Below are 19,129 nucleotides of genomic sequence, written 5' to 3' on the forward strand. Positions count from 1 at the left end.
TTCTGACCACAATGATATGAAACTAGGAATCAACCACAAGAAAAAATCTGAAAAGACCGCAAATACATGAAGATTAAATAACATGTTACTAAACAATGAATGGGTCAACCAAGAAATCAAAGACGAAATAAAAAATTACATGGAAAAAATTAAAATGAAAACACAACGGTCCAAAATCTTTGGGATGCAAGAAAAATGGTTCTAAGAGGGAAGTTTATAGCAATATAGGCCTACTTCAAGAAGCAAGAAAAATCTCAAATAAACAACCTAACCTTATACCTAAAGGAGCTGGCTAAGAAAAGATCAACAAACAAAACCCAAAACCAACAGAAGGAAGGAAATAATAAAGATTAGAGCAGAAATAAATGATATAGGGGGCACCTGGTTGGCTCAGTCAATTAAATGACCAACTCTTGGTTTTGTCTCAGGTCACGATTTCATAGTTCATGAGATCAAGCACCACATCAGGCTCTATGCTGACAGCATGGGTCCTGCTTGGGATTCTCTCTCTCTCCCTCTCCCTCTGCCCTACCCCTGCTCATGCACTCTAAACAAACAAACAAACAAACAAGCAAACAAACAAACATATTTTTAAAAAGAAATAAATTATCTAGAAACCAGAAAAACAATAGAACTGTTCAATGATACCAGGAGCTTGTTCTTTGAAAAGATCACAAAATTGATAAATCTCCAGCTAGATCCATCAAGGAGAGAGAAAGAGAGAGAGAGAGAGAGAGAGAGAGAAGAGAGAGAGAGACAGAACCTAAATAAACAAAATCACAAATGAAAGAGGAGAAATAACAACCAACACCACAGAAATACAAACAATTATAGAGGAATATTATGAAAACCAATATATCAACATATCAGACAACTTAGAAGAAATGAATAAATTCCTAGAAACATGTAACCTACCAAAACAAAAGCAAGAAGAAGAAAAAATTGAACAAACTAATTACCAACAATAAAGTTGAATCAGTAATCAAGAAACTCCCAACAAACAAAAGTCCAGGAACAGATGGCTTCTTGGGGGATTCTTCCAAACATTTAAAGAAGAGTTAATACCTATTCTTCTCAAACTATTCCAAAAAATACTAGAGTCAGAAAAACCTCCAAATTCATTGTATGAGACCAGTATCACCCTGATACCAAAACCAGATAAAGTCATCACAAAAAACCCCAGAAATATATGCCAATATCCCTCATGAATATAGGTACAGAAGTCCTCAACAAAATTTAGCAAACTGAATCCAACAATACATTTAAAAGAATTCGCACACCAACATCAAGTGGGATTTATTTTTGGAATGCAAGTGTGGTTCAATATTCACAAAATAATCAGTGTGATACATCACATCAGTAAGAAAAAGGATAAAAACCATATGATCATTTCAATAGATGCAGAAAAAGCATTTGAGAAAGTACACCATCTATTCATGATAAAAACCCTCAGCAAATTAGATTCATCTCAACATTTAAAAGCCTTATATGAAAAACCCAAGCCAACATCATATGCAATGGTGAAAAATGGAGAGCTTTTCCCCTAAGGTCAGGAAAAAGACAAGGATGTCCATTCTCACCACTTTCATTCAACACAGGAGTAGAAGTCCTAGCCACAGCAATTAGACAACATAAAGAAATAAAAGGCATCCAAACTGAAAAGGAAGACATAAAACTCTCACTTTTGCAGATCACATACTATATAGAAAACCCTAAAGACTCCACCAAAAGAACTGCTAAAACTGATAAATGAATTCAGTAAAGTCACAGGATACAAAATTAATGTGCAGAAATCTGTTGCATTCCTAATAATGAAGTGGCAGAAAGCGAAATTAAGAAAACAATCCCATTTACAATTGCACCAAAACAATAAAATATCTAGAAATAAACTTAAAAAGCTGAAAGACCTGTATTCTGAAAACTATAAAACACTTACAAAAAAAAAAATCAAGACAATGCAAAGAAATGGAAAGACAGTCATGCTCATGGGTTGGAAGAAAAAATACTGTCAAAATGTCTATACTATCCAAAGCAATCTTCAGATTTAATGCAATCTATATCAAAATGAACTAGAACAAACAATCCTAAAATTTGTATGGAACCACAAAAGACCTCTAATAGCCAAAGCAATCTTGAGAAAGAAAAACAAAACTCCTGGAAGTATCACAATTCCAGATTTCAAGTTAGACTATAGAGTGGTAGTAATTAAAACAGTATGGTACTGGCATAAAAATAGACACATAGATCAACAGAATAAAACCCGACCCCCCCAAAAATCCATGACCCTATGGTCAATTAATCTTCGATAAAGGAGGAATGAATATAAAGTAGGAAAAAAGATAGTCTCTTCAACAAGTGATGTTGGGAAAACTGAAGAGCCAAATGCCAAAGAATGAAACCGGACCATTTTCTTTCACCACACACAAAAATAAACTCAAAACAGATTAAATACCTAAATGTGAGACCTGAAATCATAAAACTCCTTGGAGAGCACAGGCAGCAATCTCTAGCATGGCCATAGCAACATTTTTCTAGATATGTCTCCTGAGGCAAGGGAAATAAAAGCAAAAATATGCCATTGGGACTATATCAAAATAAAAAGTTTCTGCACAGTGAAAGAAACAATCAACACAACTAAAAGGCAGCCTATGGAATGGGAGATGATATTTAATGAAATATCCAATAAAGGGTTTGTATCCAAAAAATATAAAGAACTGATACAACTCAATACCCAAAAACAAATAATCCAACTTAAAAATGAGCAGAAAACATGAACAGACATTTTTTCAAAGAGGAAGAAGCCGAGGAGTTCCGGAAGATGGCGGCGTAGGAGGACGCTGGGCTCACCGCGCGTCCTGCTGATCACTTAGATTCCACCTACACCTGCCTAAAGAACCCAGAAAACCACCAGAGGATTAGCAGAACGGAGTCTCCGGAGCCAAGCGCAGACGAGAGGCCCACGGAAGAGGGTAGGAAGGGCGGCGAGGCGGTGCGCGCTCCACGGACTGGCGGGAGGGAGCCGGGGCGGAGGGGCGGCTCGCCGGCCAAGCAGAGCCCCCGAGTCGGGCTGGCAAAAGCGGAGGGGCCGGACGGACTGTGTTCCGACAGCAAGCGCGACTTAGCGTCTGGGAGGTCATAAGTTAACAGCTCTGCTCAGAAAGCGGGAAGGCTGGAGGACAAAGGGAGGGAGAGCTGCTGAGCCCCCGGACGGCAGAGCTCAGCTTGGCGGGGAACAAAGGCGCTCGCCAGCGCCATCTCCCCCGCCCATCCCCCAGCCAAAATCCCAAAGAGAACCAGTTCCTGCCAGGGAACTTGCTCGCTCCGCGCAAACACCCAACTCTGTGCTTCTGCGGAGCCAAACCTCCGGCAGCGGATCTGACTCCCTCCCGCTGCCACAGGGCCCCTCCTGAAGTGGATCACCTAAGGAGAAGCGAGCTAAGCCTGCCCCTCCCACCCCCGTGCACCTTGCCTACCCACCCCAGCTAATACGCCAGCTCCCCAGCACCACAAGCCTGGCAGTGTGCAAGTAGACCAGACGGGCCACACCACCCCACAGTGAATCCCGCCCCTAGGAGAGGGGAAGAGAAGGCACACACCAGTCTGACTGTGGCCCCAGCGGTGGGCTGGGGGCAGACATCAGGTCGGACTGCGGCCCCGCCCACCAACTCCAGTTATACACCACAGCACGGGGGAAGTGCCCTGCGGGTCCTCACCACTCCAGGGACTGTCCAAAATGACCAAACGGAAGAATTCCCCTCAGAAGAATCTCCAGGAAATAACAACAGCTAATGAACTGATCAAAAAGGATTTAAATAATATAACAGAAAGTGAATTTAGAATAATAGTCATAAAATTAATCGCTGGGCTTGAAAACAGTATACAGGACAGCAGAGAATCTCTTGCCACAGAGATCAAGGGACTAAGGAACAGTCACGAGGAGCTGAAAAACGCTTTAAATGAAATGCAAAACAAAATGGAAACCACGACGGCTCGGATTGAAGAGGCAGAGGAGAGAATAGGTGAACTAGAAGATAAAGTTATGGAGAAAGAGGAAGCTGAAAGAAAGAGAGATAAAAAAATCCAGGAGTATGAGGGGAAAATTAGAGAACTAAGTGATACACTAAAAAGAAATAATATACGCATAATTGGTATCCCAGAGGAGGAAGAGAGAGGGAAAGGTGCTGAAGGGGTACTTGAAGAAATTATAGCTGAGAACTTCCCTGAACTGGGGAAGGAAAAAGGCATTGAAATCCAAGAGGCACAGAGAACTCCCTTCAGACGTAACTTGAATCGATCTTCTGCACAACATATCATAGTGAAACTGGCAAAATACAAGGATAAAGAGAAAATTCTGAAAGCAGCAAGGGATAAACATGCCCTCACATATAAAGGGAGACCTATAAGACTCGTGACTGATCTCTCCTTTGAAAGTTGGCAGGCCAAAAAGGCTTGGCACGATATCTTCAGTGTGCTAAACAGAAAAAATATGCAGCCGAGAATCCTTTATCCAGCAAGTCTGTCATTTAGAATAGAAGGAGAGATAAAGGTCTTCCCAAACAAACAAAAACTGAAGGAATTTGTCACCACGAAACCAGCCCTACAAGAGATCCTAAGGGGGATCCTGTGAGACAAAGTACCAGAGACATCACTACAAGCATAAAACATACAGACATCACAATGACTCTAAACCCGTATCTTTCTATAATAACACTGAATGTAAATGGATTAAATGCGCCAACCAAAAGACATAGGGTATCAGAATGGATAAAAAAACAGGACCCATCTATTTGCTGTCTACAAGAGACTCATTTGAGATCTGAGGACACCTTTAGATTGAGAGTGAGGGGATGGAGAACTATTTATCATGCTACTGGAAGCCAAAAGAAAGCTGGAGTAGCCATACTTATATCAGACAAACTAGACTTTAAATTAAAGGCTGTAACAAGAGATGAAGAAGGGCATTATATAATAATTACAGGGTCTATCCATCAGGAAGAGCTAACAATTATAAATGTCTATGCGCCAAATACCGAAGCCCCCAGATATATAAAACAGTTACTCATAAACATAAGCAACCTTATTGATAAGAATGTGGTCATTGCAGGGGACTTTAACACACCACTTACAGAAATGGATAGATCATCTAGACACACAGTCAATAAAGAAACAAGGGCCCTGAATGATACATTGGATCAGATGGACTTGACAGATATATTTAGAACTCTGCATCCCAAAGCAACAGAATATACTTTCTTCTCGAGTGCACATGGAACATTCTCCAAGATAGATCATATACTGGGTCACAAAACAGCCCTTCATAAGTTTACAAGAATTGAAATTATACCATGCATACTTTCAGACCACAATGCTATGAAGCTTGAAATCAACCACAGGAAAAAGTCTGGAAAACCTCCAAAAGCATGGAGGTTAAAGAACACCCTACTAACGAATGAGTGGGTCAACCAGGCAATTAGAGAAGAAATTAAAAAATATATGGAAACAAACGAAAATGAAAATACAACAATCCAAACGCTTTGGGACACAGCGAAGGCAGTCCTGAGAGGAAAATACATTGCAATCCAGGCCTATCTCAAGAAACAAGAAAAATCCCAAATACAAAATCTAACAGCACACCTAAAGGAAATAGAGGCAGAACAGCAAAGGCAGCCTAAACCCAGCAGAAGAAGAGAAATCATAAAGATCAGAGCAGAAATAAACAATATAGAATCTAAAAAAACTGTAGAGCAGATCAACGAAACCAAGAGTTGGTTTTTTGAAAAAATAAACAAAATTGACAAACCTCTAGCCAGGCTTCTCAAAAAGAAAAGGGAGATGACCCAAATAGATAAAATCATGAATGAAAATGGAATTATTACAACCAATCCCTCAGAGATACAAACAATTATCAGGGAATACTATGAAAAATTATATGCCAACAAATTGGACAACCTGGAAGAAATGGACAAATTCCTAAACACCCACACTCTTCCAAAACTCAATCAGGAGGAAATAGAAAGCTTGAACAGACCCATAACCAGCGAAGAAATTGAATCGGTTATCAAAAATCTCCCAACAAATAAGAGTCCAGGACCAGATGGCTTCCCAGGGGAGTTCTACCAGACGTTTAAAGCAGAGATAATACCTATCCTTCTCAAGCTATTCCAAGAAATAGAAAGGGAAGGAAAACTTCCAGACTCATTCTATGAAGCCAGTATTACTTTGATTCCTAAACCAGACAGAGACCCAGTAAAAAAAGAGAACTACAGGCCAATATCCCTGATGAATATGGATGCAAAAATTCTCAATAAGATACTAGCAAATCGAATTCAACAGCATATAAAAAGAATTATTCACCATGATCAAGTGGGATTCATTCCTGGGATGCAGGGCTGGTTCAACATTCGCAAATCGATCAACGTGATACATCACATTAACAAAAAAAAAGAGAAGAACCATATGATCCTGTCAATCGATGCAGAAAAGGCCTTTGACAAAATCCAGCACCCTTTCTTAATAAAAACCCTTGAGAAAGTCGGGATAGAAGGAACATACTTAAAGATCATAAAAGCCATTTATGAAAAGCCCACAGCTAACATCATCCTCAATGGGGAAAAACTGAGAGCTTTTTCCCTGAGATCAGGAACACGACAGGGATGCCCACTCTCACCGCTGCTGTTTAATATAGTGCTGGAAGTTCTAGCATCAGCAATCAGACAACAAAAGGAAATCAAAGGCATCCAAATTGGCAAAGATGAAGTCAAGCTTTCGCTTTTTGCAGATGACATGATATTATACATGGAAAATCCGATAGACTCCACCAAAAGTCTGCTAGAACTGATACATGAATTCAGCAAAGTTGCCGGATACAAAATCAATGTACAGAAATCAGTTGCATTCTTATACACTAACAATGAAGCAACAGAAAGACAAATAAAGAAACTGATCCCATTCACAATTGCACCAAGAAGCATAAAATACCTAGGAATAAATCTAACCAAAGATGTAAAAGATCTGTATGCTGAAAACTATAGAAAGCTTATGCAGGTAATTGAAGAAGATATAAAGAAATGGAAAGACATTCCCTGCTCATGGATTGGAAGAATAAATATTGTCAAAATGTCAATACTACCCAAAGCTATCTACACATTCAATGCAATCCCAATCAAAATTGCACCAGCATTCTTCTCGAAACTAGAACAAGCAATCCTAAAATTCATATGGAACCACAAAAGGCCCCGAATAGCCAAAGTAATTTTGAAGAAGAAGACCAAAGCAGGAGGCATCACAATCCCAGACTTTAGCCTCTACTACAAAGCTGTCATCATCAAGACAGCATGGTATTGGCATAAAAACAGACACATAGACCAATGGAATCGAATAGAAACCCCAGAACTAGACCCACAAACGTATGGCCAACTCATTTTTGACAAAGCAGGAAAGAACATCCAATGGAAAAAAGACAGTCTCTTTAACAAATGGTGCTGGGAGAACTGGACAGCAACATGCAGAAGGTTGAAACTAGACCACTTTCTCACACCATTCACAAAAATAAACTCAAAATGGATAAAGGACCTGAATGTGAGACAGGAAACCATCAAAACCTTAGAGGAGAAAGCAGGAAAAGACCTCTCTGACCTCAGCCGTAGCAATCTCTTACTCGGCACATCCCCAAAGGCAAGGGAATTAAAAGCAAAAGTGAATTACTGGGACCTTATGAAGATAAAAAGCTTCTGCACAGCAAAGGAAACAACCAACAAAACTAAAAGGCAACCAACGGAATGGGAAAAGATATTTGCAAATGACACATCGGACAAAGGGCTAGTATCCAAAATCTATAAAGAGCTCATCAAACTCCACACCCGAAAAACAAATAACCCAGTGAAGAAATGGGCAGAAAACATGAATAGACACTTCTCTAAAGAAGACATCCGGATGGCCAACAGGCACATGAAAAGATGTTCAACGTCGCTCCTCATCAGGGAAATACAAATCAAAACCACACTCAGATACCACCTCACGCCAGTCAGAGTGGCCAAAATGAAGAAATCAGGAGACTATAGATGCTGGAGAGGATGTGGAGAGACGGGAACCCTCTTGCACTGTTGGTGGGAATGCAAATTGGTGCAGCCGCTCTGGAAAGCAGTGTGGAGGTTCCTCAAAAAATTAAAAATAGACCTACCCTATGACCCAGCAATAGCACTGCTAGGAATTTATCCAAGGGATACAGGAGTACTGATGCATAGGGGCACTTGTACCCCAATGTTTATAGCAGCACTCTCAACAATCGCCAAATTATGGAAAGAGCCTAAATGTCCATCAACTGATGAATGGATAAAGAAATTGTGGTTTATATACACAATGGAATACTACGTGGCAATGAGAAAGAATGAAATATGGCCTTTTGTAGCAACGTGGATGGAACTGGAGAGTGTGATGCTAAGTGAAATAAGCCATACAGAGAAAGACAGATACCATATGGTTTCACTCTTATGTGGATCCTGAGAAACGTAACAGAAACACATGGGGGAGGGGAAGGGAAAAAAAAAAAAAAAAAGAGGTTAGAGTGGGAGAGAGCCAAAGCATAAGAGACTGTTAAAAACTGAGAACAAACTGAGGGTTGATGGGGGGTGGGAGGGAGGGCAGGGTGGGTGATGGGTATTGAGGAGGGCACCTTTTGGGATGAGCACTGGGTGTTGTATGGAAACCAATTTGACAGTAAATTTCATATATTAAAAAATAAATTAATTAATTAATAAATTTAAAAAAAAATAATAATAAAAAAAATAATAATAATAAAATAAAATGCAGATTCCTGGAAAAAAAAAAAAAAAGAGGAAGAAGCCGTATAGATGACTAACAGACACATGAAAAGATGCCCAACATCACTCATCATCACGAAAATACAAATCAAAAATACAATGAGTTATCACTTCACATCTGTCACAAATGGCTGAAATCAAAAACTTAAGAAGCAGCATGTGTTGGCAAGGATATGGAAGAAGAGGAACTTTTGTGCACTATTGGTGGCAATGCAGACTGGTGCAGCCACTATAGGAACCACTATGGAGTGTCCTCAAAAAGTTAAAAATAGAACTACCTTATGATCCAGTAATCACACTATTAAGTATTTACCCCCAGAATACAAAAACATTAATTCAAAGGGATACATGAACGCCTATGTTTATAGCAGCATTATTGCATTATTTACAATAGCCATATTATGGAAGCACCCCAAGTGTCCATCAATAGATGAATGAGTAAAGAAGATATGGCATGCATGCATATATATATATATATATATGTAAATATATAATCCCCATATATATATATATATATAATCCCCAACCCCTATTTCCGCTACATGTATATGCATGTATGCATATATGCATATGCATGTATGCATATATGCATATAGTACATATATATGTACTACATATATATGCACATATGCATATATATGCACATATGCATATATATGTATATATATAATCCCCATATATATATATATGGGGATTATATATATATATATATTATATATATAATCCCCATATATATATAATATATATATATAATATATATATGTATATTATATGTATATATATATAATCCCCAACCCCTATTTCTGCTATATATATGTGGAAATAGGGGTTGGGGATTAAAGAGTACACTTATGATGAAAAAAATAAATAAAAGATGATATGAGCAAAACCAAAAGAAAAATATTTTCTTCTTTTTAGAATTATTAGAACTAATTTAGTAGTACTGTTTTAAGCCCTTTTCCTCAGAAATTATCAATTTATTGTATTTGTTGAGATATATTATCAAAAATGGATTGGATTAAGCTCTGAATCACGATCTTCCTTTCTAGTCTCATGAATTTAAGCTGGAGGAGCTGACTCTATTTTCACTGATTTTACTAATGTTAATTTTTCTGAAATAAACTATTACTATTTCATTGAAAGCTTTTTTCCACAGGCTTTGTGTAATACACACATTTATACATCGTGCAGCTGTGCTCCTGGGTTTCATTTCTCCTTCACACTATCTCCCATAGATGAAGGACATGGAACAAATGTGTCAGAACTGTGTGTGAGAGGCAGGTGAGGGGCTGAATGTGTAGGTGTGAATGTGGGGGCGTGTGTTTTAGACTGCATCTGTTGGTGTGTGGGAGCAAAGGTTTAAAGAACAAGGATGTGTGTTAGAATTCAGTGGCTACTGAAAACTCTGCATAATGGCTTTATTTTTTATATCAGATTTCCATTAAAACTCTAATTTTCAGGTTTTTGAGTGTGTGTGTGCACACTATCACAGATCTCAAGTTAACAAGAGAAGATCTCTAAAAGAATCCATAAAATTTTAGGAAAGGGCTATATAGACCTTGATGTGATACGTCATCTGTCACACTTATAATGTAACTTGACATTTTACAACTCTATATTACCATCCTCCAATATGTTTCAATTCAAATTATTTATATATCTTTTTTCTCACATATTGAAACTAGAAAATGTCATTAACACTATCACACACACACACCAACATACTCCTATTCTTATAACATTTTTTTTACCTGAATTTTAATGCTATAATTTTCTGACAGGCTGATTTTATAAACACAGCTAAAGTATATTTTTCAGTGTGATACTTTTTCACAAAATGTAACTCATCAAAAGCACCTGTACAAGAATCAATATTCTTGGATTCTACTTCTAGCCCTGACGTTAATGTTGCACATGACGCTGAACAAATAAAATCCTGTGACTCAGAACTCAGACTTCTCATCTAACTGAAGTGGTTAATTAAATAATTCCCAAGGTCCTTTCAAGGTCCATGTCTCTCTAAAAGAGACATTATTTATAAATCACCAATATTATGTTTGTGATTAACAGGAAAGAATATGAAGTAGTTTTGAAGCCTTATCCAATTATTTAATCTTAATCCCGGATAATAGATTTACATATTTAGCAGGGAATAAAAATGCTTGAAGTTTAAATCTTGCCTGCCCTTCTTATCTCAATTTGAGACAGCCTTAGAGTACAAAGGATACTATATAATTATGCAATAAGCTTTGCAAAGGAAATGACTTTGTTTTGGTCACTGCTAAATCCCCAGTTCCCAGAATAATACCTAACATATGGAGGGACTTCAAACTTGCTAAATGAATAAACAAGAAAGTGTGAAGACGGAAGGTTTTATAAAACCCAGTGAGAAAACAGAGCGAAGGCTTTGCAGGAAGGATGATAATTGAGCTAAGCCTATAGGGATGAACTAGAGTTTGCAAGCAGAGAAGGAAATAAAAACACTCCAGGCAGAGCCAACCAAGTGTGTTGTGTGGCAAAAACAGTTATCTTCAATATCCACTCTTCTTCCTTCCTCAGGAACAGAACTTATACGCCCATCACCACTGGAATGAAGGCTATATCAAAACCTAGCAAACCCCAAGCCACCTTATCAATTTTAACATCATTTTTAAAATGGAATTATAGTAGTTGCTATAACAATTAAGTAAAAAACAATTGTCCATTACAAAACATTTTATATGCAAATAATAGTCAAGTCCCAAACCACTCTACACTGTCCCTGCCCTGAATTTCCTAAAATGGTGCAGGAAGCCTTCAGTTGGGAGTCCAGAGATTTGGTTGCAGGCCTAGAACTATCATCAGCCCTGGGACTTTGGGCAAATCTCTGTACCTTTCTCATCCTCAGTTTTCTCACTTGTAAAATGACAGTGATCAGTGATGATCAGTCCCAATCCAGGAATCATTACCTACCTTTGCAGTACAGCTTGAAGTATAATTTTAAAATGAAAAATTATAAAGCTGCCTTTAGTGAGCTGCTTCATATATATGCCTATATAGTCACATTTTAGTGGCTAAAAAGCAAGACCGCTCTCTCATTGATATTTTTCAATTCAATGAATTGGGTGATGTAAATCCTAAGATTTTACATATTTTACAAAAAATACCCTTAAATTTATAGACTACCATGAAAATTACCATTGGCTTTTGGGAATTTTTAACCCTTTTAAAGAAGTCTCTGGTCATGTAGGTATACAACACAAGTTGGTGGCTTTCTAAAGTGGTGTTGGATAGATGAAGACATATAAATACAGAGGGGTGTTTACCTTATGCAAATTTAGCTATCCATGATAGAGGGCAAGAGGCAGAGAAAGGAAAGTTTACACGGTGAGAATGATTCTGCTCTCTGTTAGACTCCAAATGTTTAAGCACGGGCATGATTATGGTATGAGAAATCACTTTCATGCCATTCTTACAATGACACACCATCTGCATGCTCTAAGAAGGTTGCCAGCCATCAGGTCTGCATACTTTTCACCCACGAGCAAAAGAAAAGGCAAAGAGAAAACACACTCACAAACTGATTATGCCCTTCCCCCCAAAAGGGTACCTAAAAAAAATTTTTTTTAATGTTTATTTATTTTTGAGAGAGAGAGCGTAAGTGAGGGGCGGGGGTGTGTGCAACACAGAATCCAAAGCAGGCTCCAGGCTCTGAGCTGTCAGCACAGAGCCCAACATGGGGCTCGAACCTGCGAGCAGCAAGATCATGACCTGAGCCTAAGTTGGATGCTCAATTGGCTGAGCTACCCAGCCACCCCCTAAAAGGGTACTCTTTTAGATGTCCCTCCCAACTATTCTTCTGAAGAAAAATTAGCTCCAAACTTGGCAATGTAAAGCAGCAAACATTACCAATTTTACCAAATATGTCAACTAACTAGAATGCAAATCAAAGCTTGAAAAGAAAAGAAAAAAAGCAACAAACATTATCTCACAATTTCTATGGCTGGGAATCTGGTATGGCTTTGCTTTCAATCAAATCATCACCTGGGCCTGCTGTCGTCTCAAGGTTCAAATGGGGAAAGATCTGCTTCCAAATTCACTCATAGTATTGTTGGCAGGATTCAGTTCCTCCAGCCTCTTGGACTAAGGGTCTCAGTTCTTCTCTGGCTGTTGACCAACAATCTCGTTTGGTTTCTTGCCACAAGGGCCTCTCCCAGGGCAGTTCATAGCATGGCAACTGGCTTCAAAATGAGCACGTAAGAGACCAAGAGAAAGCAAATAAGACACAAGCAAGTGTCCTGTTGTTGCCTGTCCTGGTGGGGATATCCTATCACCATTTGTTCCACTTATTAGAAGCAAACCACTAGGTCCAACCCACACTCACAGGCATGAATACCGGGAGGAAGGAGCATTGGGAGCCATGGTAGAGCTGTTAACCACACTAACCAAAGGATAGTTTTCCAGAATTATTATTTCAAAACTGCAATGCAACACTCTGCCACAAAGACACAGAAATCTGTTCAGAATCTTTGTTAATGTATGTCTCTGTATATTGAGAATAATTGTAGACTTTTAGAAATCAGTGAAAGGAGTTCCAAGCAGAACTAGACTCAAATTTTTGAAACCCTCAATAGGCAAAAACATGTCATTCTTCTTGGTCTTGAAGCTAGAGCTGCCCAATTTGTGCACAGCAAGTGGATGCTATTGTATTCTGATTCCTTAGCAGAGTGGGGTGTGAGTGTGCCCCAAGACTCCTGCAGATGGCAAGCAGAGCAACATCTTTTACCCCCACTCTGCCAAGATGCAGGGATTGCAGTCAAGGGGGTACTTGACCACCTAGCCCCTCCTTCAGTGGACTACTTAGAGCACACTAACATAGACTTCACAGAAGGCTGTGGTCCTGCTGGGAGAGTTTGTGCTGTGCATGCCCAAGGAGCAGAGAAAGTGGAGTTGGGCAGCTTGGGCAGGGGCTTCCAACCAGTGTAGCTCCCAACTTGGCATTTGCCCTAAATCTCTATTTTCATCTTTATTCAATGCTCCTGTGTCTTTGCAACCAATGTGTCACTTTAGGGATATTCAAGCTAGCTGTAGAGTAAATATACTGACCATGGTGTGTGTGGTAGAAACACATTAAATGAATTTGAAAATTTTTATAGAATTCAAAAACCATGTTATCACAAGAAATGTCAACATTATGTTTGTCAATGAAGAAGAGTTAGTTTTTGTTTTCAACAGTAGAGAATTTTTGAATTGTTATTTAAAATTGTTTTCATTTTTTCTGTCACCCATTTGTGAACAATTTCTTATTAATATTGACCATAAACAATTTGAAGAGCTCTTTATTGAACAGCATTGATAAGAATTCATGTGGCCACTTTGAGTATAAATCACACATAAAATGTCATGTTTAAGGAGGCAAATTCAAGTTTATCATTGAACATTGAACAATAAATATATTTATTTGGAAATATCAGACAAATTCAATATCTAATATCTTCCTTTATACTTTGTATTGTACTTATTCATCATAATTATAATATAAGCAAAATGTAATAGATGGTTTTACCAAGCCCTATGTAGAGCGCCAAATGTCCTCCAGTTTATCGCAATACCTATATATGCTATGAACTATAAGAAAGTTTAGGAAGCTTTAAGATTAAGAGGATATTGCCTGACTATGTTGATTATTTACCTATTGCTTTTCACCTTCATATTTAACCTTTTATAATCTGTTCTGTATTCCTTAGGGCCTGGGGTCTGCAAATTACATTTCTCAGACTCCCTGCCAGTGGTTTCCTGTTAGCATCTGCCAACACAGGCATTGGGAAAGATTGGAGGTTGGAGGAAAGGAAAAGTGTTGTACCTCTGAATTCAACAGCAGCAGAGGCGGTAGTGTGGTTGCAGGCTCCCGCTGCCCAGGCAGCAGCAGAATCTCTTTGTAATTTATAACCCTAGCCATGGAAGGAAATTTTTGACAATTCCAGTCCCTGATGTGGCAGAATCCATAGCTGCCCAGGGGCAGGAACCGGCTCATGGGCACCAGCTTAGAAACATCAAGAGCTTTCAGATCTCTGCAAATCTCCCTTTCTTCCTTTTGCTCCTTCAGCCCTTCCAACACTTTGTAAACAATTCCCTGTATTAAATCCCTCATGTTTGAAATACTGACCATGGTTTCTGTTTTCCTGACTGAATCCAGAATAGTAAATTGAGTTTTGTGTAAGGAGGAATTACTATTCTTTTCTTAAAGGCTCTAAGAGCCCATGGGAAAGGAGATGTGGAGTTCGGTCAGTCTAGGTCCATGAAGAGTATTTGAAGAGTCACTCTTCAAATCGTCTAAGGTGTCTTCTCTTTCCTAAAGCATAGAGAGAGGGCATTGAGGATGGGCAGTGAGAAAGAAGAAAAAAGAGAAAGAAGCACAGTAATGACACATGGCTCACAGTTCCACTGAGTGGACCTTAAAGCCACTGGCAAATTCTGACTGGCTGGATGAGGACTCCTGCTTCAAAATTTATGTTGGTGTCAGAAAAAAAATCCTCCCATGTTGTTGATCTCTCTTAGTTTCAATCTCACCTCTTAGTTACTTATCTATACTTCTGTTTGGTGTTTCCTTCCTTGGTATTTTGTTTAATGTTTATTTATTTTTGAGAAAGAGAGACAGAGTGCAAGTTGGGGAGAGGTAGAAAGAAGGAGACACAGAATCTGAAACAAGCTCCAGGCTCTGAGTTGTCAGCATAGACCCCAACGCAGGGCTCGAACTCACAAACCACGAGATCATGACCTAAGCTGAAGTCGGATGCTCAACCGACTGAGCCACCCAGGCACCCTCCTTCCTTGGTATTATTAGCGGCTTTGCATCCTATTAGAAAACTGAATGTTAAACCATTCACATTCAGCTTGGATTACAAATATCAAATATTAGTATTTTCCTAGAATTAGAGGAAAACTTAAAAGTCTTGGTGTATCCCTTCTCTTGGTTCACCAGCTACTGAATAAGTGAGATGCTTTCTTCATTCCTTATTTGATCTAAGATCAACAGAACAAAAGATCTTAAAGTACACCCTATAACTCCACTCTAGAGAGACCTAAAAATCATTTCTTTCTTAGACTTTTTCTGTATGAACTGACTAGTTACATTCCAAGATATCTGTAGCATTTCCAGAAATGTCAACTATTGTATAAAATACCGTATGAATTCTATTTCATTCTTAAATTCCTCAAATGCTTGCAGAAAAGGCAAATACATCCATATTAATTACCTGTGCAACTTGGTACACATTTGTTTCTGGTACCCAAGCTTTGCTGTGGAAGAACACCATGACCTAGCAGCCTCTAACTGCATCCTCATGGTTTGCCTCTACTTCATCACGTGTTGGAGTGATTGTTAGAGAGGATGAAAGGCTTTTCTCCTGTCTTCCTCTGGAGCTATGCCCCTGCTTCTGCCTTCCCTGGAGCTATGTGAGAATGGTGTGGTGTATGAGGCAAAGTCTAATGCCCAGGGATCCCAGGTAGACATGGAGTATACCAGCACAGCTGAAGAGAAGAAAGCAATTAATTATATTCCCTTTCTGCCTCATTTATTCTGACCTCCAGTGAAATGAAATTTACCCAGGGAAAGGTGCATTTTGCTTTAAACCCCAAACTGTCCATTCCTAGTAGTGGCCTGGTGATTGGATTTGAAACATTATACTCAGAGCTAGAATGTGAACTGCAGGCCATCTTTACCTCTGTTGTGTGTGGGGCGTGGGATGTGTGTGAAATGGTAATGATGCTCAGCTTGACTTTTGGAGTCATTGTGGTATCTGTATGTTTTAATGACTTTCAGTGTAGTGGTTTCCAATAAACCTTGTTTGTAGAAGTAGAAAGAGAGTCCATTTGTAAGTACAGAATTCTCAAATTATGTCAATATTAACGCAATCACCTTAGAGTTATATGGAGAAAGTGTTCCAGAATACCAGACCAAAGATTTATCATACAACAGCAATTTTCTGCCTTTCTGGATCTCTTTCCTTGATAATTCAAAGATCTCATTTAATCTAAAGTTGTGTAAATGTTCTTTTGTAATATGCTTTTTTTCTGAACTTCACTGTATCATATTCTCAAGTTTATGCTTGATGCCAATATGCATTTGACCGTTTTTCCAAAAACCTTTCTATAGTTATTTTTATGCCACACACATACCCTTTACATATTTCTTGGAGTTGCAGTGGCTTTTTTGTTTGTTTGTTTTGTTTCTGCTTGGATTACTCAAAAGTCTGTGGTGACAGCAAAGTGAGCTGAGAGCTTCACATTTTTTAAGGTCACTGCCACTTAAAGTTGTGCATTATCAAGCTGTGTCTGTCAGTACTAAGGGAAAAACATTTTGCCTCAACCTGCCTGCAGCCCAGCCCAGACTTTGAAAAGTCTTTCTAATCATAGAGCATATCAGGTTGTGGTTTGAACACACAACCACCCAACAACAACAACAATAAAAGTCTTCAGGGACTGTCTGAATATGCTCCCTTCTTTAATAAAAATAAGACTCAGATGGCTTCTGGATAATCTCTAGCTACAAAGGGACAGCTAAATCACCACGACCTTCACTGCTGGTGAAATTCACCTTTCCGTTGAGAAGATAAACCATTTGCACGCCAGCCACAGAGAAATTATATTTCCTAACTTTTCTTGTGACACAACTGAGAAAAGTCTTCTGATTCGAGACAGGGAGTCACAAAGGGGAAACTAAGCACACAGTCCCGGGAGTGGGGAACAGGGCTCTTCAGAAAGGAATGAACACACCTCCATGTAGGGGGAGTCACTGGGAAATGGCATGGAAATATTAGAACTTTCTACAACTACTTTTTATCTCTTCTTTTGAATATCACTATTTATGTCTGTTCTGTGATATGCAGAAAATGTCAGTATAATGTACATGCATGTAACATATACATAATGACATATAAAGTTGAAGATTCCTGTTCAAATTTATTTGGGGGTACATAAACGAGAACATTTGAAGAGCACTGGCCCAGAGTATACAGTTTATAAACTATGAATAGTTCTCTATCCCATAAGGAATAAAAACTCTTGCTCAAGAATTTTCTCTTGCTCCTGTTTAGCCAAGAAACCATCTATTGATTCAGCTATCCAATCTATAGATTCTATTGAATGTATTGATTCAGCTCAAAGAAGAAAGGAGAGGAAGCCTTGTTATTATGTTCAGAGACATACATCAAAGGGGGTAGGAGACACAGTAATCTATTTTTGCTGTAGAAGAGCCAAGGATGAGACTTTAATTCTGCCTTAAGGAGGCAGAGTGGGAAAGTTTTATGGAGGAGGCTTCTAAAAAGACGTTAAGCATTTAAAACGGTGGTAGAATCTTGATAAGAGAAGATGGGTAAGGGACATTTCGAAAGGGAATTAATAGCATAAACAAAGGAAAAGGAAGCAAAACCACAAAGTTTGTTTATTAAGCAACCTAAACAAGGCTACAAATGTAGCCTAATGAGTGGGAGAAAATAAGACTGGCATAGGGGCTGAGGCCAGTTTATCAGGGCCTTGACTGCCTGGCTGAGAAGTTTAACATTATTCTCAAATCAATGAGGAAAAAACTGAAGTTGTTTTGGTTTGGGTTGGCTCTAAAGTTAAAACCTCACTTATTCCAAGATCTATATTAGAAAGATTAACTTGGTAGCCACATATGTCAGTACGATTGGGAAGAGAACATTTAGGGAACTAATACGATCTACATGGAAAGTATCATGGTCTAAATTGCATCAGTAATGGTGGTGAAAATGTAGAGGACACATTTAGGAGATGCTGAAGATAGAGATACCTTTGGATAATAGAGACATATCTGGATGGGCTATCAGGCAGTTGGATGGGAGGGTTTTGATTCTGAGATTATAATATTAGTGGACTGGAAGAATGGTGGTACAATTAACTGAAATAGAGCTGCAGGGAAAAATAGGTCTTGGGTAGCAGTGAGGAAGGGGGCCACTTAAGTCAGTTGCTCTAAGATACTGGAGATTTGCATGCAGAAAGTTTTAGGGGGATTTCAGTGATTCACTAGAAAGACTAACAGGACTTGGCACATAGCTGTAGTCACGGATATATGTTATTACAGTGAAAGGATGTCAAGAAAAATCAGCAAGGGGAAAAAGGTGCATGGGACAAAGTCCTGAGGAAACCAAGCACAAGCTTCCAAGAGTCCTCTCCCTAAAGAGTTACACAGGACTTGTGGGGCAACACATGTGAAATTGTGTCTACTGGGGAAGCTCATTAGAGATTCAATGCCTACATATTTTATCGCAGGCTGGTCACATACGTATCCCTGGTCTAGCACATACCAAAAT

This window comes from Neofelis nebulosa, chromosome 2, assembly GCF_028018385.1.
Source record: "Neofelis nebulosa isolate mNeoNeb1 chromosome 2, mNeoNeb1.pri, whole genome shotgun sequence".
NCBI lineage: Eukaryota > Metazoa > Chordata > Mammalia > Carnivora > Felidae > Neofelis > Neofelis nebulosa.